The sequence below is a fragment of the Pleurodeles waltl genome, chromosome 6 (assembly GCF_031143425.1).
Source record: "Pleurodeles waltl isolate 20211129_DDA chromosome 6, aPleWal1.hap1.20221129, whole genome shotgun sequence".
In the NCBI taxonomy this organism is placed as follows: domain Eukaryota; kingdom Metazoa; phylum Chordata; class Amphibia; order Caudata; family Salamandridae; genus Pleurodeles; species Pleurodeles waltl.
Window position 1 is genome coordinate 759,929,174 of NC_090445.1, and position 26,064 is coordinate 759,955,237.

Sequence of the window (26,064 nt, forward strand, 5' to 3'; positions counted from 1 at the left end):
AGGGCAGAGGAACGTTATAATGAGGCACATGGGCCAACAAGGAGGATCACTGAGCGAACCTTCGGCCTTCTGAAGGCCAGATTCCAGTGCCTCCATCTGACAGGGGGATCCCTGTACTACTCACCCAGAAGGTGTGCCAGATCATCGTTGCGTGTTGCATGTTGCACAACCTGGCCTTGAGACGCAATGTGCCTTTTCTGCAGGAGAATGAGCTTGGGGATGGTTGAATGGCAGCGGTGGAGCCTGTGGACAGTGACGAAGAAGAGGAAGAGAATGTGGACAACAGAACTACACTGATTCAACAGTACTTGCAGTGACACACAAGTAAGACACTGTAGCTTCACCTTCCATTGCAGTTTTGTGTTGGACATTGAACATGGCTGCCTGATTTTCCTATTTCTATGGCCACTTACTGTACCCTTTGGCATCTCTATTTTCAGATCTCTGTGCCCCACTTTGGCTCCTGGTGTGTTTACTGATGGCCACTACAGGTCATACCTATGTAAATATTATGGTACATCTGAAGTTGCACTGTTTACAGTTTGTTGAAATAACACATGTTTCAAATAATTGACAGACTCCATACTTGTAATAGTTCCAAGGGTGTTTATTTCAGTGCTGCAAAGTAAATGGGGATGTGCAATGGGATGCGTTGATGATGGAGGAAAGTCCAGGATAGAGTCCAGTCTATTTGTATCACATGTGCATTGTCCAGGGAGCCATGGGAAGTGGCGCAATGGCAGTTCAAGGTGGACAGGGTGACAGAGTGGGACACAATGGTGACAATCAGGAGAGTCTTATTTCCTGGCAGGAGTCTTGGCAATGTTCTCTGGCTTTTGCCTGGATCGCAGGGACCATTTGCTGTGTGGTTCTCCATCTGCAGGGGATGGAGTGCTGGTGGCCTATTGTTCTTGTGGGGGGCCTCCCGTCCACTAGCGTCGGCGGAGGTGGAGGGCTGTTCTTCGGTGTGGCTAGGGTCAGGGGCCTATTGGTGTGCCACTGTCTCCCAGCACCCCTGCAATTGTGACCAGTGTGGTGTGGAAGTCCCTCAGGTCCTCCCTGAGGTCCTCCCTGATCCCCAGGTATTGTCCCTCCTACAGCCGCTGGGTCTCCTGCAACTTGGCCAGTATCTGGCCCATGGTCTCCTGGGAAAGGTGGTATGCTCCCAGGATGTTGGTGAGTGCCTCGTGGAGAGTCGGTTCCCTAGGCCTGTCCTCCCCCTGTTGCACAGCAGTCCTCCCAGCTTCCCTGTTGTCCAGTGCTTCTGTCCCCTGAGCTGTGTGCCCACTGCCACTGACCCCAGGTCCCTGATCGTCCTTTGTTTGTGGGGTTGCCTGGCGTCCCTGTAGTGGTGGGCACACTGCTGACTGACGTGTCTTGCGGACAGAGGTATGGGCCCACTGGTTGGGTGCTGTGGTGGTGTTTCCTGAGGGTGGAGGCTCTGTGGTGGGTTGGGAATGTACCTGGGTAACCAACTGTCCAGAGGTCCCTGATGGGCCAGGTTGGTCATCCTGATCCAGGCGTGCAGAGCTGCTGTCATCACTGTGGGCCTCTTCTGGGGGGAGACTGGATGTGGCTGGCACCTCCTCTCCGGTGACATTGAGTGGGGGTCCTGTGGGGATGTAAATGCACTGTTATTTTTCTGCGTGTGCCATCTTTTGCATGGGTATGTTTCCCTCTATGGTTGTTCTTACCAAGGCAGCTTTGGCTTGAGTAAGTTATAATTTGGTTGGCTAAGTGATTGTCACTAGTGTGCATGCTGTGGTGATGGGTGTCCATGCAGGTCTGTGATGGGGGTCCATGCATTGGTGTTGCATGCAGGGCTTGGTATTGGGATGGGTGGGTTGTGATGGTGGGATATAAGTGAGGTGGTGGGGTGATGGTGGTGAGGGTAGGGGTAGGTGTTTGTGATGGCATGCAGGTAGGGTGGGGGATACAGTAGTAAAGATTTGACTTAGCAGAGTCCAGTCCTCCTGCTACTCCTGCCAGGCCCTCAGGATGCATGATCACCAAGACTTGCTCCTCCCATGTTGTGAGTTGTGGGGAAGGTGGTGGGGGTCCACCGCATGTCCTCTGTACAGCTATCTGGTGTCTTGCAACCACGGAACGCACCTTCACATGTAGGTCATTCCACCTCTTCCTGATTTCATCACTTGTTCTGGGGTGCTGTCCCACAGTGTTGACCCTGTCCACGACTCTCCACCATAGCTCCATCTTCCTTGAAATGGACGTCTGATGCACCTGTGATCTGAATAGCTGTGGCTCTACCCTGATGATTTCCTCCACCATGACCCTTAGCTCCTCCGCAGAGAACCTGGGTGTCTTTGTGATGCCATGGGTGTAGTGTGAATGGTGTGTGTGAGAGTGTGTGGGGTGATGTGTTGGGGTGTGTGCTGTGAGGTGCGTGGATGGTGTATGGGTGATGGTGTTTTGTGGCTCAGATTCAGTGGGTGCTCCTGGCTTGTCTCTCTCTCACTTGCCGAACTCTTTGGTTCATAAAGGGTTGTGGGTAGTGGGTAGTGTGTGTGTGTTTTATAGGGGTGTGGGTGTGGTCCGTGTATGTGTGTCAGGTGTGTGGATTTTGAATTGTCCAATGTGGCGTAGTTTTGTTAGTGTGTGTGTATTTTGACCGCAGCGGTATGTACCGCCAATGGTTTACCCCGGTTGAATGACCGCTGCTGTGATTTGTGGGTCATGATGCTGTGGGTGTATTTCTGTTGGCGTAATGGTGTGGGTTTTGGTACTGCCATTTTATCACTGACCTTTGGGCTGGCGGACTTGGGTGGGTGTCTGTATAGTGGCAGATTTCTATGTGTGGGTCATAATACCCGTAGCGGTATACAGCTGTTGGCAGCAGTCAGCATGGCGGTAAATGGAACTTACTGCCAATGTTGTAATGAGGGCCTATATGAACATTGTCTAAATGGACTCATGGAGATTGTACTAATGTTTCTCAGATAGATAGCACATTTTGCACAGAAATGCACACTGAAGACAAGTTGGGCAAAATATCAAATAACTTTGGGCCATATGTATGAAAACAGGAGCTTGCAAATCGCAAAGAGCGATTTTTAAGAAATCGCTATTTCCAAGTCGCAATTGGCCATGTAACAATATTGCGATTCGGAAATAGGGATTTCTTAAAAATCGCTATTTGTGATTTGCGAGACCCATTTACCGAATCGCAATTTGCATTTTCACAAATTACGATTTTTTGGCCATTCGGTAAAAAATCGCAAATTGCGAGAAAGTCCGAGAATGCACACCTGGAGGAGCCTGATGACATCACCAGCAGGAAATGAGTCATCCCAGGCAGTTTCAGGTGCCACACCCAAACCAGCATCCTGAGAGAGAGCAGCCCAGCCACACATGGAAGCACTCTGAAGGAGCCAGAACACCTGAGCAAGGATGGGTACCCCAGGCCAAGCACAGGAGAAGGGTGAAAGAAAGCGAAAGCAGAAATTCAGCGAGCAGGAGCTTGAGGTGCTAACCGAGGAGGTGGTCAGGAGCCATGACCGCCTTTTTGGAAAAAGCTCACTCCAGGTGCCTGAGAGTGAGAAGAGGAGACTATAGTTGGACATACAGTCAAAAATCTGCGCAATTGGAGTGGCACAGCGCTCCATCGAAGAGATAAAAAAAAGGTGGTATGACCTGCGGTCCCGTGCAAAGGAGAGGGTGGCAAGGAGACTTGCGGAGGCCAGGGGCACAGGAGGCGGGCCACCCACAGAGGCACCATCCACACCATTGGAGGACCTAGTCGAGTCCACACTCCTCCCTGAAGCTGTGACTGGGGTCACAGAGATCAACACCTCCGGCACACCAAGTACCAGCCAAGGTAAGTGCAATATTGATTTGTAACCCCATATGTGTATGCACAAAAGCCCCTTAGGAATTAGCAAGTAATGTTATACAGTGTGAGAAGTAGTCCAGTCCACATCTTAGAAGCAGCACTACAATACATTAAGGGAGTGGCAGTCCACAACCCAGAACTGAAAGTAGTACAAACAATGTATTTAAGTAGAGTGACACCCAGAGGAACCCAACACACACAACACCGTGTAGAGAAGTACCTGTACCTTTATTAGCATTGTCTGACCGTAAATGTAACATACATAACTGGCATGCTGCATTTTGTTGTTGCAGGTGGGCCAGGCCCAGCAGCCACAGCATCTGCACGGATAGGCGAGACAGACACCCATCTGGCCTCCGATTCTAACACCAGTGGGTCCCTCAACATAGCGACTGTACGACGCAGGCCCAGGGCACTGCCACTGCCAGAGCTCAGCAACGACTCCGATGAGCAGCAGGAAGGGGCAAGTACCCCATCAGCAAAATACAGGCGCAGCCAGATTCAGGAGGTCAGGTGTCATCCAACCACAGCACCACGCAGGATGGCGACAGATTCCTGGGCACAGCAGTATGAGGCAGGTGAGGGTCCCTCCTTATTTGGTGGCCTGGAAGCTGCTATGTTGCAGCAGCAGCGTCTACAAAATAAGCGGATCCTTGCATTAGATAAGAACTTGCGCAGACATAACCGCAACATGATGGGCCTGCATCGCCAACTTGACTCCCTCAATAATAACATTGTACAGCTGCGTGAGGGACAGCTGCAGGCATCACAGGACACCAGGGACCTCACAAGTGCTGTCTGTGAACTCTGCCAGGAGCTGCGCCATGAGAGGGTGAGCCGGCGCAGACAGGAGCGCAGATTTCGTACAATGTTTGGCAGCTTCTGTCGTTCCTCTAACAGGATGGCAAATTCTACAGCACTGATTGCCCGTTGTGCAGTGGCTGCGCAAGTGGAGGCAGCACACAGCAGCAGGGACATTGTAAATGGAATTGTGCAGATCACCAATGTGATCGAACACATTATGGGACCAAGGTCAGCCACTCCGAGTGAGCTAGCACTGGGCGACACTGAGGACAGTTTCAGCTTCAGCAGGTTTGCCGTACCAGCAGCGGACACCAGATGGCGCAGTGCCAGGCACAGCACTGCCACTGAGGGTGACAATAGAGGTGCCAGTGATGTAACTGGGCACCCGAGTGGTGTGCGTGGGCGCAAATAATTACTCTAGCTGCCAGTGGACTGCTGTTGACACTATGAAGTAATAGTGCATAACTCTGGTCCTTCATTGTTTTGCGTTTATCACATTACCTGTTTTTTGTTATTACTCACACGTACTTTACCTGACTTAAGGTAATACATTTATTTCACTACAGGTACAATTGTCAGAGGATTTGTGTCATTAATACTTACGTCTGAAATGGTTGTGTGTGATGTCGGCATGCCTTTGCCTTCCCTCTGCTGCACTGGTCCTGTCTGCTGGCTGTAGGGGTGGTATGGGATCATCATCCTCATCTGATTCAGTTTCACATATTTCTACAGGTATGCCCCCGGTGGTAGCTATAGTGTGCAAGATTGCACAAGTAGCCACTATTCTACATGTAGTCTCTGGACTGGGCTGTAGTGCCCCTCCACTTTTGTGGAGGCACGAAAGCGACTCTTCAGCAGTCCAAATGTACGCTCCACCACGTTGCGGGTCGTCCTGTGTGCTGCATTGTATCTCCGTTCAGCAGGTGTTGCAGGATTGAGGTAGGGTGTCATCATGTAGGTGCGCACTGTGTAGGCACTGTCTCCTGGAAGGGACAGAGGGTATGATGAGTAACTGAGCCATCTGAAGTCACAACGCCACCAATGCACCAGTGTACAGAGGGACAATACCTAGTAGAAATCCTTCACCAAACTCCCCAGCTAGCAGTCTTGTGTGAATCCCGCTGTGGCAAAAGATGTAAGAATTATTTGTGCTCCCTGGGTACCTGGGCACGAGATCAGTAATGATGTAGGAGGCATTGCATATCACCTGTATATTCATGGAATGTTGGTATTTCCTGTTGCGGTACACATACTCTGTGGCTGATGGTGGACAGATTGCCACATGTGTACCATCTATGGCACCTAGGACATGGGGAACTGTGCTAGCTGGTAAAACTCTATTTTTGTCTGCTGTAATTCCTGTGGGGTGTGGGGGAATCTGATGTACTGTTGTAGTTTGCTCAGCATGGCGTTGATGAATGCATTGAAAAATCTAGAGAGGGTTCTCTGTGAGACCCCTCCAGCTGCTGCTATGACCCCTTGATAGCTCCCTGAGGCGAGTAGGTGGAGGGAGCATAATACCTGCACATGGGTGGGTAAGCTGTGAGTCATTAGTGTTCTGCGCTGCAGTATGGGTTGTAGCTCAGCTATCAGATCAAGTATCATGGCTGAGTTCAACCTATACCTCTCATATATTTCCTCGTCTGTCAAGTTAAAAAGTGTAATGCGCACTCTGAAAATGCGCTCCTGTCTCCTCCTCCCTCTCCTCAAACCTACCAAGATCCTCATCTTCCTTACCATGACGTAGAGTGCAGCCATTGTTGAAAAGAGTTTGAGGCATTCTGGTCCTCTTTATATAGGTTGCACCTGGTTACCACCTGGTTTCAGTTCATGGTATTTTGCATGTGCAAAATGCCATTCTGTGAAAAATCGCAATTTGCGATTTTTTGATGCATCTCTTTGCGACTTGGATTTTGCGAGTCGCAATTTGCACCTCGCAATTCCCTACTGGAAATACCGAATAGCAAATTGCGACTCGCAAAAACAGGTCGCAGCGCAAAAAATAGCTAATTTTGTGATTTCTTATTTTTGGTCTGCAAATGCCTTTCATGCATCGCAGACCACTTTTTTGCACTCGCAAATGGCTGATTTTTGCGATACGCACCGTTTGCGAGTGCAAAAAAGTTTCATACATCTGGCCCTTTGTCTACAAAATCCACGCCACAATGAACCAGCTAGCTCCAGGGAAATAACCTCTGTTCTTTGGTACTCCTGACAATACCATACTCTGATTGTATCAGTAGAAGCCAGTAGCCCCTTTTATGTTGTAGAGGGCCAGTGATTCTCAAGTACCTGTAGAAGGCCCTTAACATGTTACTCAATTGGAAGGCGTATCACTGTCTCTTTTTGTCATGCAACCACAGATTCCCTTGGATGAATGGTTGTACACAACCACATATGATTCCCACATTATTGCAAGTCACTCCCTGATGCATCTCAAAACTTAGGCAATGAAACTTCACCATTTAACATGTGCTAAGCACTTTGCAAAATGATTCTATATCAATGACATGGCAAAGCACATTCTGGGTAAAAACTGTAGTCCTACCTGTCATGTCCTTTATTGCTATTACAGTTGTACATGCCAAATTACATGCAATGACAGGTGGGGGTATATATGAGCCACCAATCAATAGTGACCAATCATAAAACTCCTGTCTATGGCACCACATGAACTGTAGTCCCATAACATATGACCAGTTCCAAATACGTTTGCAAGCACACATACGTCAGACATCTTCCCATGACGACAGGTAGGCCATGCATGAAACAGCAGTGAAAATGTTTTGGCAAAAGTGAAAGGTACACATGCTAACATGCAGGCACAAGGAATGATGGCAACAGTGATTTCACCAAAATAATGTCACTGGACATTCACTATTTACCAAGGAAAGGGAAATTATTGATCTGTGTGACTGCACCCAAAGAGCAATGTATGCTCTGTCACGTGTATGGGCACTTTCACATGACAGACAGTAGTAAGACACCAGCACTTGTGACGCACTGAAGACAAGTGGCCTGTGAGGGACAGATGCCAATATGCCCACTTGAGCAGACACAGAGCTAATGACAGTGATCTATTACTTCATGTTGTTTGAGCTGTCACATTGGAGAGAAGTGGACTGTTGTGTACAAATTACGCCCACAACAACAAACAACATGACCTGATTTATCGCTGTACTCAGCTATATATTGGCACTGGAGAGTTAATTGGTTGTGGACTGTACTCAGTTGTGTCCTAGATCACTGGGATAATAGTCAAGGCACATCAGCATGCACCAACTTCCATACCCACACAAGCAATTACTTATCTTGTGTGACACATATGGCCCATATTCAATCTTCAGGGGAAGATGGCCGACTCTAACACACAAACTTTGGAATGTAACAGGCAGGAATATGCCCTGGACTCACCCCCTTGTAGCTGTGTGCTCTCTTCAAATGTCCATCAAACTCAGGTAGGCTAACACCAGAATGTGGGCCATTAGGGGGGTCAGGCTCCGACATATGCCCGCCCACGTTGAGAGGACAGCCCCAGTTGGACCTTTTGTGATCATAAAGGCCCAGTGTCTCAGATTCTCCCACTTCTTTCCCCAGGGTCGGTCCCTTTCGAAAAATGACTCTCCAAATCTCTTTCTTCTGATAGGCATTGACCTGTGTGGATGTAAGAGACAAATCAAAGGGTTACAAATACATTTATTGGGCCAAATGGTTGTGTCACACTCATTTCTGAAACACCAAGTTGTAAGTGTCAGAAGTGCAAAGAACACATGCTGATAAGTACAGGGACAAGGCAACACCCGTTTGCATTCATTTGCAGACTATCCCACTACCCTGCTCACGGTCTGCAGGGATTAAGCAAGCCTCCTGACATCAGGTAACCCAGGCTCAGGCACCATGTACTGTGGTGTGAATCACAATGAAATACAACACACCATTGTGGCCTTCTGAAAGGTAAACTCATTGGTCCTGACTGGACAGCCACATTTACATTCTGCAACATTAACTCACTGCATACAATTCCTGCAGACAACTGATGTAGTGAAGACTTAACCCTAAATCTTCAGTGACAAAGAAAGAGCTGCCATAGCGGGAGCTGAAAGTCTCTTCCCTGTGCACATGTGTACATGGGGCCTACCCAATGTAAACTCATGCCACTTCAGGGTGGGTTTGTGTGTTATATACTTGTAGCACAGAACACAATTTTTTACCATATGTGGCAAACCTACAGAGATGGCAACCAAAATACAAAGGTATGTTTGATCTGATTGTTTGCATGTAGCCAAGCTAATGAGTCACGTCATGCCCTCTCCAGAATTTCCAACTATCTGCACTGTAGGTTTGTCACTTGTATAATACACCTGTAGTGGACAAATATGACGTATGTAAAGGTGATAACAGAGCTGTGGAGTAAGTGATCTGTCATAAATCAATGGCACACATTGACAATGAGTCAAAATGCACATATGCACTAGGCTAGGGAGTTACCTCGCTACCCATTCCCAATCTAGTCAATGGACAAAGGCCTCCAGGCCAAGTCTTGCCACTGGTGACTGATTTGGGCCACATGCCAGGCCACATGCCAGGATCTGCAGGTCTACAGGGATTGTGCATGGTGCCACAGTTGCACAGCCACAGAAACTGTACCCCAACCTGGACTATGTCCTATGCTGGGAGATATATTTGACAAGCATTGGCCTCTGCAGGCTGAGCATACTTAACTTACATTACACTCACATTTCCATCACTCCCATGCATGATAGTACAATATGTGCCCATCCTCCATGTGGGTTGGGACTTGGGAGACACTCTGAAGAGCCAGAGAGTTTTTATATGCTTCCCATACAACAGTGTGGCAAGGCAAGATATGGACCTGAATGATCTGTGGCACTATACACATTGCTTACAAAATTCTCAAAGGGCTCAAACAGACCCATGGTCGCGCCTCGCACCGCCGCCCCTCGCCGCCTCCACTTGGCCACTCCCTCCTGCTTAACATCCCCACCGCTGCCTCCCCGCGGCCCCTCCCGCCTCCCTCCACCTCCTCACCGTTCATTCTTCAAACTCTTTTCCCTTGCCGCTGCCTCCCCGCAGCCCCTCCTGCCTCCCCCACCTCCTCACCGTCCATCCTTCAAAAGTTTTCCTCTTTTCCCTTGCCGCTGCCTCCCCGCGGCCCCTCCTGCCTCCCCCCACCTCCTCACCGTCCATTCTTCAAACTCTTTCCTCTTTTCCCTTGCCGCTGCGCCCCGCGGCCCCTCCTGCCTCCCCCCACCTTCTCACCGTCCATTCTTCAAACTCTTTCCTCTTTTCCCTTGCCGCTGCGCCCCCGTGACCCCTCCCGCCTCCCCCAACTCCTCACCGTCCATTCTTCAAACTCTTTCCTCTTTTCCTTTGCCGCTGCGCCCCCGCGGCCCCTCCCGCCTCCCCCCACCTCCTCACCATCCATTCTTCAAACTTTTTCCTCTTTTCCCTTGCCGCTGTGCCCCCGCTGCCCCTCCCGCCTCCCCCACCTCCTCACCGTCCATTCTTCAAACTCTTTCCTCTTTTCCCTAGCCACTGTGCCCCCGGGGCTCCCCCACCTCGCCCCACCTCCTCACCGTCCATTCTTCAAACGTTTTCCTCTTTTCCCTGGCCGCTGCGCCCCGCGGCCCCTCCCACCTTCCCCCACCTCCTCACCGTCCGTTTTTCCTTTTGTTCTTTTTCCCCCCCGCTGCTAATCCCTGCGGCCCCACCCCCCCTGCCTTCCCATTCACCCAGACCTCCCAGCTGCCACTCCCTCCCTCCTCCCTATTTATGGCAGTCGTGGCGCGGTAACAAAGAGCAACCCTTGGTCACTCCTCGCGCCGCCGCCCGTCGGTGCCTCCACTTGGCTGCTCCCTCCTGCTTAACATCCCTGCCGTTGCCTCCCTGCCGCTGCCTCCCCGCGGCCCCTCCATCCTCCCCCCACCTCCTCACCATCCATTCTTCAAACTCTTTCCTCTTTTCCCTTGCTACAGCCTCCCCGCAGCACCTCCCGCCTCCCCCCACCTCCTCACCGTCCATTCTTCAAACGTTTTCCTCTTTTCCCTTGCTGCTGCCTCCCCGCGGCCCCTTCCGCCTCCCACCACCTCATCATCGTCCATTCTTCAAACTCTTTCCTCTTCTCCCTTGCCGCTGCACCCCCGCGGCCCCTCCCGCCTCCCCCCACCTCCTCACCATCCATTCTTCAAACTCTTTTCTCTTTCCCCTTGCCGCTGCGCCCCCGCTGCCCCTCCCGCCTCCCCCACCTCCTCACCGTCCATTCTTCAAACTCTTTCCTCTTCTCCCTTGCCGCTGCGCCCCCGCGGCCCCTCCCGCCTCCCCCCACCTCCTCACCATCCATTCTTCAAACTCATTCCTCTTTCCCCTTGCCGCTGCGCCCCCGCTGCCCCTCCCGCCTCCCCCACCTCCTCACCGTCCATTCTTCAAACTCTTTCCTCTTTTCCCTTGCCACTGCGCCCCCGCGGCCCCTCCCACCTCCCCCACCTCCTCACCGTCCATTCTTCAAACTTTTTCCTCTTTTCCCTTGCCGCTGCGCCCCCGCGGCCCCTTCCGCCTCCCCCACCTCCTCACCGTCCGTTTTTCCTTTTGCTCTTTTTTCCCACCGCTGCTAATCCCTGCAGCCCCACCCCCGCCTTCCCACATTCGCCCAGACCTCCCTCCTCCCAGCTGCCACTCCCTCCCTCCTCCCTATTTATGGCAGCCACGGCACGGTAACAAGGAGCAACCCTTGGTCGCTCCTCGCACCGCCGCCCCTCGCCGCCTCCACTTGGCCGCTCCCTCCTGCTTAACATCCCCACCGCTGCCTCCCAGCGGCCTCTCCCGCCTCCCCCCACCTCCTCACCGTCCATCCTTCAAACTCTTTCCTCTTTTCCCTTGCCGTTGCGCGCCCGCGGCCCCTCCCGCCTCCCCCCACCTCCTCACCGTACGTTTTTCCTTTTATTCATTTTTCCCGCTGCTGCTAATCACTGCGGTCCTACTCCCCCTGCCTTCCCATTCGCCCAGACCTCCCTCCTCCCAGCTGCCACTCCCTCCCTCCTCCCTATTTATGGCAGCCGCGGCGCACCGCTGGTGCGCCAAAGGCAATCCCGTCTGCGCCTGTCAGCGCCAAGACCACGCCCAGCGCCAGTCCCCCTGGCGACCTCAGACAAATGTACTTCCCCCTCACCCTCCACTCACTCAACCCAGGCCCTCGCCCCACCTGCACCCTTTCTAGCCCCACACACACTCATGGCCCCTTCACCTGCCACACCTGTCATTTCTCCTGCTCTTCATCCCTCACACCACACACCAACCATAGCGACCCCCCGACAACAATCACAACACCCCCAACGCAATACACACCTGCTCTGCCCCCACCCCCACCAACCAGCCCTGCAGCACACCACCCCACAACCAGAACACACCTCGCAACTACACCCTCATGCACCACACCAACACCAACACCACCCACCACAACCACCTCAACTGCCTGCTCCTCAACACCGGCTCCCTTCACAAACATGCCATAGAACTCTGGGACCTCATCACATCACACACACCTGACATCGCCTTCCTCACGGAAACCTGGACTAACCCCTCCTCGGAACCTGACATAGCCACCGCCACCCCCAAGGGATACAAACTCCAACGCAAAGACCGCCTCAACAGGCCAGGTGGTGGCATCGCCATACTACACAGGGACACCATCAAAGTCACCACCAGCTCCACCGACACTATTGACAACACAGAACACATGCACTTCCTAATCCACATTAACAATAACTCCACCCTCAGAGGTACACTAATCTACATACCACCAGGACCACGCCCCGCCTTCTGCGACACCATCGCCGATACCATCAGCTCGCACGCCCTCACCTCCACAGACTACATCCTCCTCGGTGATTTCAACTTTCACGTGGAGAACCTTCAAGACCACAACTCCACCTCCCTCATAGACAACCTCACCAACCTCGGAGTCAAACAACTAGTCACTGCACCCACCCACGCAGCAGGACACACGCTCGACGCAATTTTCACCTCAAGCCAACACCTAGCCTACACCCACACCACCGAACTTCTCTGGACTGACCACCACTGCGTCCACTTCTCCTTCACAAAACCCCCCACACACCACCATCAACACACCACACCCTTCCGCATGTGGGACAAGATCCCCACAGAACACCTGAACTCACAACTGGCTCACAACCTCCCCCCCACACCAACGACCCCAACGGAGGAGCACACAACCTCTCTAAATGGATCAATACCTGCGCAGACACACTAGCCCCCCTCAGAAAACACATCGCAACCCGCAACATCAAGAACGCCCATGGTTCACCCCTGAACTCCAAGACTCCAAGCACAAGTGCCGCCAAGCGGAGAAAATATGGTGACAAGAACCCTCTACAACCAACTTCTCCACCCTCAAAGCCCGCATTCGCACCCATCACCAACTCATACGCTCCGCCAAAAGAGATCACTACAGGACATGCCTTGACAACAACTCTCAAAACAGCAAAGAACTCTTCACCATCATTAAAGAGCTTGCCAAACCCAAAGCCAGCAACATAGACCCCACACACACACAGCCCCCATGTGACGCCCTCTCCAACCACTTCCACCACAAAATCCTGGACATCCACAACAGCTTCATACCACACACACCCACCACACACACCCCTCACTCACCCAACTCAGCCCCCACTCATGACCCCCCACCACACTCACCACCTGGGCCCCCACCACACACAAAGAAACCGAAAAAACCATGAACTCCATCCACTCCTGATCCCCCTCCGACCCCTGTCCACATCGCATCTACAGCAAAGCCAGCCCAACCATCGCCCCCATACTCCGCAACATAATCAACTCCTCTTTTCGACTCCGCCACCTACCCAGTCCCCTGGAAGCACGCGGAAATCACCGCTCTCCTAAAAAAAAACAAAGCCCACCCAAAGATCCTCTCCAACTATCGCCCCATCTCCCTCCTCCCTTTCCCCGCCAAGGTTGCTGAGAAACTAGTCAAAGTCAAATGACACCCAACTCATCCTCTCCCTCACCCGCAACCCCACCACCGCCAAAACCAACCTACACGCTGCTCTCCTCGACACCGCCAACTGTATGACAACTAACCACCTCAAGCTTAACTCCAACAAAACCGAGATCATCATCTTCGGCCCCAACAAAACCATATGGGACGATTCCTGGTGGCCTACCGCCCTAGGCCCCGCACCCACCCCCGCAAACCACGCACGCAACCTCGGCATCATCCTGGACCCCTCCCTCTCCATGACACAACAAATCAATGCACTAACCTCCTCCTGCTTCCACACACTCCTTCAAATGGATTCCCCCAGAGACCAGGAAAACAGTCACCCATGAACTCATCAGCAGCAGACTTGACTACGGTAACGCCCTCTATGCCGGCACTACACTCAAACTCAAACGCAAACTCCAGAGAATCCAGAACACAGCCGCACTCCTCGTCCTTGGCCTCCCCCGCTATGAACGAATCTCACCACACCTCAAATCTCTTCACTGGCTCCCCATAGACTAGAGAATCACTTTCAAGATCCTCATCCATGCACACAAATCCCTCCACAACACCGGCCCGACCTACCTCAACGAAAGAGTGAACTTCCACACTCCCACCCGCAACCTCCGATCAGCCGACCTCGCACTAGCTATAGTCCCCCACATCCACCGAACCACCACAGGAGGCAGGGCCTTCTCCTACCTCGCCCCCACAACCTGGAACTCCCTCCCCACCAACCTCTGCAAACCCAAAGACCTCCTACTCTTCAGAAAAAACCTCAAGACATGGCTGTTCGAACAGTAACCCCCCTGACCTCCCCCCCATTAGTGCCTTGAGACCCTCACTGGTGAGTAGCACGCTCTATACATTTTTTTGATTGAGTGATTGATTGATTAATATACAAACTTAACTCATGCTGTTATGCAGATATTTGTTGTTTGACATTTACAGCCATCATATTAAAAAATGTGTCACTGTATGGCTGTAACGTCTCCTTGCCTAGCTATATGAATGCAACACAGGGACGAACTAGGCCTTAACACACATTCACAACACAATGCTAATGTGTAATACATAGAGTATTTTCCTTCACTACCTGCACCGCACCATGTACATCCCATTTATGCCACACAAAATCTGACAACAGGCACACAAAAAGTCTGACTTTTACACCAAGGTACATTGTAGCCAGCGAGAAAGGAAAAGATGATGTTGAACAGAGTCAAATATGCCTATGAGGTTCTTACCTACTCCTCTGGTGAGCCACAGAGCTGACCATACAGGGAAAGGATCTATTCCACGAGCTTCTCCAGCTCCTCTGGAGAGAAGACAGGGGCCCTCTCACCTGCTTGGCTTTGCATGATTGCTCTCAGAGGCGGCAAACAGTAGCTGAAGTGGAGGTGTTGATGGCAGCAGTGTCAGTTGTCAAGTGAGTGAATTTGCAAATCATGGCATACACATACGCCACATACTTGGTCATCACCGATGACTGGCACAGCCATTGGCACATGACCATCAGAGGCAACAGCGTTAGCATATGATGGTGTCCACCATGGTAGAAACCGAGCACCATGCAGTCAACTTCAGCCGCTGGCAGTTCCTAATGTCCAGTGAAGGAGGTCAAGCGAATATGTGACAGAACAACTAGGTCCTTAACAACTATAGCCTAAACCACTACTGCTAAACAACTAAAAAGTCTCTGCAACTAAGTACTGAACAACTACTGTCTAAACAACAATTGTGCCTGAATAACAATTGCCTGAACAACTAATATATATATATATTCTAAACAACCACTAAACCATAAAAAACAAAAAGAAAACCTTACCTTAAAATTAGTTGTTCAGGCAATTGTTATTCAGGCACAATTGTTGTTTAGACAGTAGTTGTTCAGCACTTAGTTGTAGAGACTTTTTAGTTATTTAGCAGTAGTGGTTCAGGCAAGTAGTGGCTTAGACCTAGTTGTTCAGGATGTTTCCCTGCCGGATCATCACAAACTTTCAAAAGCAGCATTCTTTCTGCTACACAATCGCCAGTGTAGTGTTTTGCTGGGCACCAATGGCATATTACGGCTGTGCACTGTCCATTGCAGCTCACAGTAAATTTGGCGGTCGAAACAGACAGCTACATTTTGAAGCTAATATGAGGAGCAGATAGCCGGGTGTTGGGCTAATCCATGTTGTGGACACATGTGAAGGCAACCATGGGGGTCCCATTTGACCCTTGTGTAGTTGACAACTGTGATGTTTACTGGGTGTAATGTATTTCTAGTCAGAAATGCTTTGTCACATGATTTTGTTGCTATATATCATGTATGTTGGTGTGGGCAAAGTGACTAATGCTCCGACTCATGTAATTTCACAAATAGGTGCCCTGGGAGAGTGAGGAGGTGACAACCTCCGGTGCACCATACATTGCCAGACATTCAAACTGTCTAAGAACATCACATCATCGAACAGTATCATCTGTATAGGCAAACAGTTGTGGATTTATGCCATCAGTTGGAGCTAGATCTGATGCCCGAAAACACTAAACCAACATGCATACCACCTATTGTTCAACTCATGGTAGTATTACATTTCCTGGTCACAGGGTCCTTCCAACATACAGTGACCATATCTGGTCGTATGTCCCAACCTATGTTCAGTGGTGTGTTAAGGGATGTCCTATCAGCAATGATGAAACACATTGTCAGCTATACCAGGTTCCCCAGATGTGAGGATTTAGTCAATGTAAAGGCTGACTTCTATGGTTTTGCTCACCTCCCACATGCTGTTGGAGCCATTGATGGCACACATGTTGCCTTGGTGCCACCACAGGCAAGTGAACAGGTCTATCACAACAGGAAGCACTTCCATTCTATAAACGTGCACGTTGTCTGCTTGTCAGTTCTCTACATCTCAGTCGTGTGTGCCCGGTTCTCAGGTTCAGCCCATGATTCTTTTGTAATGTGGAACAGCACCCAGATGATGTCACAACTGCAACCAGAGAGGGCCTGGCTGGTTGGTAAGTCACATCTGTCTTGATTTTGCATGTGCAATGTCAGGTGCTGCAATCGTGAAGTGAGTTACTCATTGTGGCACTTATGTCTCATTCCTGAACAGGAAACTCAGCATATCCAAACCTTCCTTGGTTATTGATGCCGCTGAGGAACCCAACTCCGCCAGGGGAAGTCTGCTTCAATGAGGCCCATGGAAGAACACAGTGGGCAGTAGAGCAGCCTTTTGGGCTCCTGAAGACCAGTTTTCACAGTCTGAACAGGACTGCAGGAGCCCTCCTCTACTCACCTGGGAAAGTGTGTCAGATCACTGTGGCATGATGCATGCTCCATAACATCGCCGTGCGGAGGTATATCCCTTACATCTCAGAGGAGGGGGAGCCTGCAGTGCCACCAGATGAGAATCCTGAAATGCTGAATGAAGATGATAGTGGTTAAGATGAAGGAGCTGATTTGTGACAAGATCTCATCGACAGTTTCTTCTCATAAGTGTAAGTGTGTCATGAAATGTCATGACTTTGTCTGTATGATGAACTGTAGTTGTGATAATGTGTGGAGTTTATTATTGGAAATAGTTAGGGTGCTGATGCTCAGGCAAAATCTGCCAAAGGGTGTTTGACAAGGTAGCTATTGACACATTCACATCTTGATGATGTTGCTTTGTTTGTGTTGTATTTGTTATAATGTACTTTGTTCTCCAGATGCCTGCTATGTGACCTGTGTCACATGTATGGTTTCATAACTGTACACCTGTTTTTGTTCTTTTTTCAGGTACCTTTACCATGACATCTTCATGTGGGCATTTCAGAGTTGTGACATTGGCAGGTATATGATGCCGTTCAGACATACAAAGTGGATTGTTCCTGAGAATGTAGGTCACAGACTTTGGGTGTACAAGGCCTGTGCCAAGAGAGCTTGTACAGTGATGGGATGGAAGTTTTGAAGACTCAATTGGACGTTTACCTTGTCATGTCATGGCCCAGATGCTTCATGTGTGTCATCAAGTGCTTAGAAAATATGTGGTTGAAGGTCAAATTCATGTTAGTTTTCCTTCACATTGGCTCAACACTGTTTTTGTATGAACTGTATGTAGCTGTTGATATGTTTGTGTGGCCCCACCATTGTAGGTCAACGTGCCTGTGGTACGTCATTGACATTTGTTTTTGTCATACCACCAGATGCCACAACACTAGATTGTAAAGCCCTGTGATCAGAAATTGTTGCACTGCCATCTGTCTGAGTCTTGCATTATATGATGTTGAATTACTTTTGTATGGTAGGCAATGTGGCTCCAGCTGATGACATCAATCACTTTAATGTTTGCCTGTTTTACAGGACAATGTCTGATAAATCTATTCCTTCCATGGTCTGGAGGTCTGTACCTGTAAATTTGATCATTTACTCAGTATGATTCAATCAAGAATGATTTGATATGTTTCAGATACATTGACAGCCTATGCGCTGAACAATGTAATACAATTTCTTATTTGACAAGACACTTGTATGTAGGTGTTTTTGTGGAATGGCTGTCATCCTGAGCTGGCCGGATGTGCCAGGACCATGCTCCATGTCTACAAGTCCAGGCATGTTGTCATCACTGAGGACTTCATGCGGGGGTGGAGTAGTAGTCTGGTCGGTGGAAGAGGTCTGCCCAGGGGCTCTGCCAGCTCGACCTATTGAGTAAGAGAGTACAATGTTATTGGTTTTGTGTCACAGTAATTGTGGACTTTGGACATTCTCAAGTTGTAGATTGGACTTTTGTGCCATGTTTCCATGGTTTTGGAGTACTTGACCTGACATGTGTGAAACATGCCTAGACTATTGGACTCAAGCAGCTCAGTAGATGTGCTGATCATTTGCAGTGTTGATGAGGGAATGAAAATGACATCTTACCATAGTGACCCCAACACAGTGGAGAGCGTGCATTTGACCATTTGAAGGCATATTTGAGTGTAATACAGGCAAACACCCAACTTTGTTGTATCTGTCTCTGCAGTCATTGTGTGCACAGTGGTATGTCAATGTGTTTGCTGCTACCAATCTGCTGATGCAGCTTAAGGCCTTAGGAATACTTGGTGTACAAACTTGGTAAGGTCTAACTTCTGTCCTCACTAGTTTCATTTTGGGATACCAGGTCAAGATGGAGTTAGTTAGACAGACACATCTCTGAGTTGACCATTATCTGCTTATTACACTCCCAGGTGGGTAACCTTCATTTGATAGTTCACTAACAGATATTATTTGGACAGGTGAACACTGGCCTGGTGTTTGCAGTTTGAAAAACAAGGCCTCTTGGGAGTTGTAGTCAGGTCACACCCTCTATTTCCGAACGCTTGACAAACGGCATACTACCAGGTAAGGACACTTTATTTGAGAGTTCACTAACAGATGTATTTGGGCAGATGAACACTGGGCCGGTAGTTGGAGTAACAAAAACAGGGCCTATTGGGCTTTATAGTCATGTCACTCCCTCTTTTTCACACACTTCACAAACGGCATAATCCCAAGTGAGTAAACTTCATTTGAGGGTACACACACACAGGTTTCTCTGGGAAAGTGAACACTTGGCTGGTGTTAAGAGTTAGAGAAACAGGGCCTATTGGGCTTGGCAGTCTGGGCACTCCCTCTACTTCCCAATACTTGACAAATGGCATACTCCCAGGTGAGTAAACTTTTTTTGGTAGTTCACTAACAGATTGTTTTAGCAAGTAAACACTGGGCTGGTAGTTGAACTTACAGAAACAGGGCCTATTGGGCTTTGCAGCCAGGCAACTCCCTCTACTTCCCAATACTTGACAAATGGCATACTACTAGGTGAGTAAACAACATTTGAGATTTCACTAACAGATGTTTTTGGGAAAGTGAACACTGGGATGGTGGTTGGAGTTACAGAAAATGGGCCCATTGGGCTTTGCAGCCAGATCACTCCCTCTATTTCACAGGCTAGACAAATGGTTAACTTTATTTAAGAGGTCACTAACAGATGTATTTGGGTAAGTGAACACTGGACTGGTGGTTGGAGTTACAGAAACAGGGCCTCCTGGTAGTAGTACACAGGTCACTCGCTCAACTTCCCAACAATTGACACATGGTATACTCCCAGGTGAGTAAACTTCATTTGCTAGCTCACTAACAGAAAATTTGATCAAGTAAACACTGGGCTGGTGTTTGGAATTAGAGAAACAGGGCCTATTGGGCTTTGCAGTCAGATCACTCCCTATACTTCCCAACACTTGACAAATGGCACACTACCAGGTAAGTACACTTTATTTGAGAGTTCACTAACAGATGTGGCAAGTGAACACTGGGCTGGTGATTGGAGTTACAAAAACAGGGCCTATTGGGCTTTATAGTCATGCCACTCCCTCTTCTTCACACACTTCACAAATGGCATAACCCCAAGTGAGTAAACATCATTTGAGGGTACACACACAGGTGTCTTTGTGAAAGTGAACACTGGGCTGGTGTTAAGAGTTAGAGAAACAGGGCCCTCTGGGAGTTATAGTCAGGCCATTCCCCCTACTTTCCAACCCTTGACAAATGTTTGGTATTGCACATTTGTTGTCAGAGTGCATATACGTGGGAGCATATATTTACATTTTTAGACATTCCATGAGCTGTGGGATGATGTTTTGTTATTGAAACACTTATAGGCATCATTCCAACTCATGGCATGTGATGGGCCTTGGTAGCTGTAAATGTTAGGTCCAACAATACACATTGACAGGCTTATATCTCAGATACTCTGGGTATTGAATGTTGTTAAAGCCAAAGAACAACACAGTGGCAAAAGGTGAGCTGGGAGCATGCATGACATTGCAGTTTAGCAACAATTTGTGTGTTGTAACTTACCAGACTCTGGTCTCCCAGGTATTCCTGTCAAACCCTCAGGATGCAGGATGTCCAAGACCTTCTCCTCCCAGGGAAAGAGGTGTAATGGGGCACTGGGAGGGACACCCCCAGTCTTGCTGGCCTCAATCTGTTACCTGGAGGCCAGGGAACATGCCCTGCCCATTAGGTCATTCCACCTCTTCCTAATGTCCTCCTTTGTGTGCAGGGTGGTGCCTACAGCATTCACTCTGTGGACAATCCTTTGCCACAGTTCCATTATCCTACTGAGAGGAGTGTGCTGGACTTGGTTTACAAACAATTGTGGCTCTACTCTTATGATTTCATCCACCATGACTCTCAACTCATCCTCTGAAAAACATGGATTTTTGGTGCGTTACATGACTGAAAAGAAAGTGGGTGACAATAACATAGAAAAAGACAAATGATATATGGGACAAAAATTACAAAAAAAGTACAAGTGTCTATGTGAGGTGGAAAATGAGATGGTCAAAAATGGCTGCCTTATGTGACAAGAAATTACAAAAAGTGGTGTGTTCTCTGTCTTGCTGTGCTGCAGAGGTGAGGCAAAGGATCATGGTCTGTGAATGGGTGTGTTTTACAGTGTGATTTGCAGGTGAGTCCACTGGACCCATAATTCCCAACAGTGTTGTTTTTTTAATTTATCCAATGTGCACTTGTCTGTTACTTTGATGAACGTGGACTGCAGTGGCCGACCGTCATTGGCTAACCGTTGCAAGGGGACCTTCACAGCAACTGTGTGTTTGTAACAGACTCTGTGGTTGGCTGCGGCACTGACAGCAAAGGAGTATGGACTACCATGATAGCAGACCGCCACGCCGCTGGCTTGGCAGGCAGATGTTCTGCATGTGTACTTAGTAATACGGCAGTCTGGGGATCGCCAGCACAGTGGTCTTTTTGGGCCCGCCGACTTGGCTGTCTGATGGTCCAACCGCCAAACTCTTAATCAGGCCCTTAGAGTTTCTCTCAGCATTTTTCGTCTAAATGAATTTAACAGGCACTCGTTAATAACTGTGAGGCGTATCCCTTCTTCGTCATTAAATTCATTAAATCTGCAGTGGTTTACAATATTATCCAGTTTCTCAACAAATTCATCTGTGGTTTCACCAACTCTTTGTCATTCTTGACTGAAAATGCACCTTTTATTATCTATATTCATCACTGGATTGAACTTGAGATTCAAAGCTTCTTTAATTGACAGTACGTAGTTTCATCAGCTTGCAACATTTTGTTTATGACTTCTTTTACACCATCACCAGCAAGATTCTTGAGGTATTTTATAAACTTTATGTTATTTGTCGCTTCTAGTGCATCAATGAAATTATTAAATGTCTCTACCCAAGTAGTCCATCTATTGCCAATATTTAGCTTTCGCAGTATTAAAAGGTGGTGGTGGTTTCAGGAAGGCATCAGCATTGTAACTGTTCACAGGACTGGCTGACACTGTGACCGAAGCTCTCTCCAACTTAATCGCCAAGAATCAGGATCTGTTCCACTCATACCCCAATGCTGGCCCTGTGAAGTGTTGGCCTCAAGGTAATCCTTTATGATCTCCAATGGCAGAATGGCCTTTTGCTGGGCCTCTCGTCGCTGCAAGTATGGACAACTCTATAAGCACAACCCAAGGCACTTATTTTGGAGTAACCTTTGGTAGCAGTATGATGTCTCTCTTTTGTCAGTTATGGTAAACAGATGACCTTTTCATGTCTCTGAACTGTTGTGATTTCAGGATTTCTTTTTGCACTGTTTATCTCTGCCTGGCAACGCTTTTGATCAGAGCATTATTGAGTAGTCTGCCATTGCTAATTGCTGCACTTTCAAAACTGGTTGTATCCGCCTTCAACAGTAGCGCTATGTATACTTTATAGCTTAATATTGTGTATTACAGAGGTACCTTTCTGCATGGCTTTGGTCATAGTTTGTTGATCAGCAATGCATAGACTTTTGAGTGGTTTTCTTTGTCTTAAAATGCTTCACACTGGCTGGAGTTGCTTTTTGACTCCACATATGGCAGCTGTGGATTTGGAACTTTGACAAAGGTGCGCGTGGCACGTGCAAGCAGTTTGCTTGGACAACAGCACACTCTATGGGACAGCACTGTCGATCATTAGGTTACTTATCCCCTATCTTGTCGCCAGTTGTAGCGCCCTCCCCAGTCTGAGTACCCGCCATTGAATACACCACAAGTGGAGCTATGTATTACATGTCTTTATTTCTCTGTATCGAACTGTGAACCCAACATTCTCAACCTGCATTAACTTCACTCTGTTCTAACAATTACATCATCACTCTACAGAGTCTTTTAGGAGCCAAGAGGAGGCAATAACACTGCCATTAAAAGCCTGGCGGAGAACAAGGTTGTAATCAGCAGGGTGGCGCTGACTTCAGTGCTGCCGTGGCTGATTACAACCTGCACCCGTTGTCAGCCTGTCAGGGTCGGAGATCCTGGCGGGGACAGCAGTAGGTTGGCATCTCTGCCAACCAACCTCTTAATGTGGTGGAAGAATCACTGCAACTGCGGAGGTCCGACCACCCCTGTGACATTGCCGGTCCTCATATCGCCAATGTCATAATAAGGCCCTCTGTCCCTAAAGGTGAAGAAAAGGAAAAATAAAGCATTTCTGCCTTACTTAATTTGCCACACAGTCATGGTAGTTTCGGGATTTAGAAACCTGCTGAAGACACCTATGTGTATCTGGCAAGTCTCAATATGTTGTCACTTACTTTGTCCTTTTCCTGTATTTGAAACCTCACTCCAGTCATTCATTAATTTACTCATTATATTTTACGTATATCTTAAAGTGCATGATTTTGATTGCTGTTTTTTTATATGTATTCACAGTATTTATTATAGTTTGATTGTGAATCACTAATTCAGGGTTTATATATTCATACAATATGATATTTAGGGGAAGAAACATAATTTTAGATCAATATGCAGGAATATTCACATTTTTTTCACTCCTTATAAAAGAAATCAAGAGGTTTATTGTTCTCATACCAACATAGAGAAATAGTATATAAGATCTGTGCATGGGCATTTACACAAGAGTGAAGCTACAGCATTCCAAAAGAAGGGAGCATCGAATTAAAAAGCAGCACTGAATTCATAAACAGTACGGTGAAGGTCTGACACTGGGAATCACTTGCTGCTAGCTTACTAGCTGTCTGCTTTGTGGAGGAACAGTGACAGAAAACAACAAAGACTGGCCTTGCTTCCAGAACAGGCTGTAGATTGAAAGAACATTGAATTATGAGCAGGTCTGTTTGTGACAGACAACTTAGGAAAAACTTGTTCAAGGCATTTTTGGTGCTAATGTAGACATCAACAAGGGCTAGCGAAGAAGGAATTGCATCACAGATTAGTTTCATTTAAACATTTTCATGTAATATGTCAAGTTTTTATTCCTTCATTTATATAGCATTTATTCAATTTATCACAGTTTTCATATCTGCAGCAACATGTAGTTATATATGGCCAGATGTACAAAGCATTTTTCAAGTCGCAAACGGCGAATCGGCCCGTTTGTCACTTGAATAAATGCTATTTGGGATGTACAGAGCCCAAACTGCGATTCGATAACTTGTTACCGAATCACAGTTTGGGTTTTGCGATTAGGTATTAGGAAGGGGCGTGACAAGGGCGTCCCTTCCTAATACCGAATCCAGGTGGTATGTATGATTGTTTTGTGACCGCAAATGCAGTTGCAAAACAATCACAGTTAGAACCAGTTTAAACTGGTGCTAACCCATTCGCAAACGGGAAGGAGTCCCTTCCCCTTTGTGAATGACAGCAAAAATATTTTTTCAGAGCAGGCAGTGGTCCCACGGACCACTGCCTGCTCTGAAAAAATGAAAAGAAAACTTTTTTGATTTTGAAATGCATCTCATTTTCCTTTAAGGAAAACGGGCTGCATTTCAAAGAAAAAAAACAGTCACAAACATGGTGGTCTGCTGTCTCCAGCAGGCCACCATCCCTGTGAGGGCGGCCATTCCCATTAATGAGGTAGGTCATGTGAGACCCCATTGGGAATCGCAAACAGTGTCTTTGACACTGTTGTATATTAGGATTTGTGACCCGCAAATTGCGAGTCGCTATGACTTGCAATTTGCGAGTCACAAAACCTGATTTCGTACATGTGGCCCATACTCTGAACTAGAATAGGGCTTGAAAAGAGCAAGAAAGACTTTCCTAAGCATAAGTTATGCTGAAAAACAAAAACAGGAGTACGTTCAGCGCCACACATGCCCAACCACTGGTATGCAACACCTTCCCATAAACAGGCACTTAAAAGAACTTCAAAGGACACAGGGCCTCATTACGACCCTGGCGTTCGCCGTTAATATGGCGGAAAGTACTGGCAACAGGCTGGCCGTACTTTCCACCATATTATGACATTGGCGATTTGGCTGAAGCCAAACCACCAATGTACCACACCGACCGCCACGGCGGTAATAGCCGCCGAGCTGGAGATATCAATCTCCAGCCCGGCGGTCGTCACTGTCCCGCCTGCAGGATTATGATTCCGCCTACCGCCATGGTTTCCGTGGCTTCCTTACCGCCAGGAAAACCATGGTGGTAGGAACTATCAGTGACAGTGAATCCCTTCCCTGTCACTGATAGAAGTCTAACCCACCCCCACCCCCTCTCCAGATGCCCACCCACCCCCTTCCTCTCCAAATCCCCCCTACATTCATGCCCCCTTCACACACACACACACACACACATTCCCACATGCATCCATGCATGCATACATCCATTCATACACACATTCGCACACACTTTCATACATACATGCAGACACGCATTCACAGAACACAGCATACATACACTCACACCTCCTACCTGCACACACGCATTCAACATGAAACACACACCCGCATACATGCACGCACAAACATTCACCCCCACCCCACCCACACACAACACCCCCTGCCCACCTCCCCTGTCAGAGAACCCACTTACCTGTGTTGAGGGGGTCCTCCGGCAGGAGACGGGACAGGGCACTGCTGCCATCAGCAGCGTCCTCCAGCAGAACACCGCCAGGCCAAATTATTTGACATAATATGGCTTGCGGGGGTCTACTGGTGTGGCGCTGCTGGTGGCAGCAGCGCCACCTTACTGCCATCCACGGGCATGGCCACAGACAGATTTCCGCCATCCTTCTGGAGGAAATCCAGCTGCGGTCATAATAAGGCGCACGGCTGGTAGCCGCGGCGATGGTCTTTTGGCCGCTGTCGCTGCGGCGTTAGGCGTTTTTACCGTCAGTATCATAATGTGGGCCATAATGTTAAATTAAAATTATTCAAAATAGTTCAAAATTTGAATAAGTAAAATTTGAGGTTAAAAATATGTAAAAAATATTTATCATTTAATTATAAAATATGTTACCAACTTTTTAAATTTTTTATTTTGATGGTAGGTGAAACTGTATTAAAATATAGTTGTTTTAAAATAAATAAATTCAACACTTTAGATAATTAATAATGCATTACATGTTT